Genomic DNA, 1,796 nt, shown 5'->3' on the forward strand with positions numbered 1-1,796 from the left:
TAATGATAAAGATGAATTGATTCCACAAAGAATTATCACAGGTTATAGGATGGTAATTGATTTCCTCAAATTAAATAAAGCTACTAAGAAAGATCATTACCCTTTACCTTTTATTGATCAAATGCTAGAAAGATTATGCAAACATACACACTATTGCTTTCTAGATGGTTATTCTGGTTTCTCTCAAATACCTGTGTCGGCTAGAAATCAATCAAAGACTACTTTTACATGCCCTTTTGGTACTTTTGCTTATAGACGTATGCCTTTTGGTTTATGTAATGCACCTTCTACCTTTCAAAGATGCATGCTGGCTATATTCTCTAACTTTTGTGAAAAGATTTGTGAGGTTTTCATGGACGACTTTTCCATCTATTGTTCCTCTTTTGATGATTGCTTGAGCAATCTTGATCGAGTTTTGCAGAGTTGTGAAGAAACTAATCTTGTCTTGAATTGGGAAAAGTGCCACTTTATGGTTAATGAAGGTATTGTCTTGGGGCACAAAGTTTCTGAAAGAGGTATTGAAGTTGATAAAGCCAAGGTTGATGCTATTGAAAAGATGCCATGTCCCAAGGACATCAAAGGTATAAGAAGTTTCCTTGGTCATGCTGGATTTTATAGGAGGTTCATTAAGGACTTCTCAAAAATTTCTTGGCCTCTGACTAATTTATTGCAAAAAGATATACCATTTGTCTTTGATGATGATTGTGTAGAAGCATTTGAAATACTTAAGAAAGCATTAGTCTCTGCACCTGTTGTTCAGCCACCTGATTGGAACCTACCCTTTGAAATTATGTGTGATGTTAGTGATTATGCTGTAGGTGCTGTTCTAGGGCAAAGAGTTGATAAGAAATTAAATTTTATTCATTATGCTAGTAAGACTCTAGACAATGCTCAAAGAAACTATGCTACTACTGAAAAAGAACTTTTAGCAGTTGTATTTGCTTGTGATAAGTTCATATCTTATATTGTTGATTCTAAAGTAACTATTCAAACAGATTATGCTGCTATTAAATATCTTATGGAAAATAAAGATGCTAAACCTAGACTTATTAGATGTGTTCTCTCGCTACAAGAATTTGATTTGCATATTGTTGATAGAAAGGGAGCTGAGAACCCCGTTGCAGACAACCTGTCTACGTTAGAAAATATTCTTGATGACCCACTACCTATTAATGATAGCTTTCCTGATGGACAATTAAATGTCATAAGTACTTCTCGTAGTACTCCATGGTAAGCTAATTATATTGTTGCTAAATTTATACCACCCAGCTTCACATACCAACAAAAGAAAAGGTTTTTCTATGATTTAAGACATTACTTTTGGGATGACCCACATCTTTATAAAGGAGTAGATGGTGTTATTAGACGTTGTGTACCTGAGCATGAACAGGAACAAATCCTACGCAAGTGTCATTCTGAGCCTTATGGAGGACACCACGCTGGAGATAGAACTGCACATAAGGTATTGCAATCTGGTTTTTATTGGCCTACTCTCTTCATGGACACCCGTAAGTTTGTCTTGTCTTGTGATGAATGTCAAAGAATTGGTAATATTAGTAGACGTCAAGAAATGCCTATGAATTATTCTCTTGTAATTGAACCATTTGATGTTTGGGGCTTTGATTATATGGGACCTTTTCCTGCCTCTAATGGATACACACATATTCTAGTTGCTATTGATTACGTTACTAAGTGGGTAGAAGCTATTCCAACTAGTAGTGCTGATCATAACACTTCTATTAAAATGCTTAAAGAAGTTATTTTCCCAAGGTTTGGAGTCCCTAGATACTTAATGA

The sequence above is a fragment of the Triticum urartu genome, chromosome 7A (genome assembly GCF_056163025.1).
Source record: "Triticum urartu cultivar PI428250 chromosome 7A, HENAU_Tu73, whole genome shotgun sequence".
NCBI lineage: Eukaryota > Viridiplantae > Streptophyta > Magnoliopsida > Poales > Poaceae > Triticum > Triticum urartu.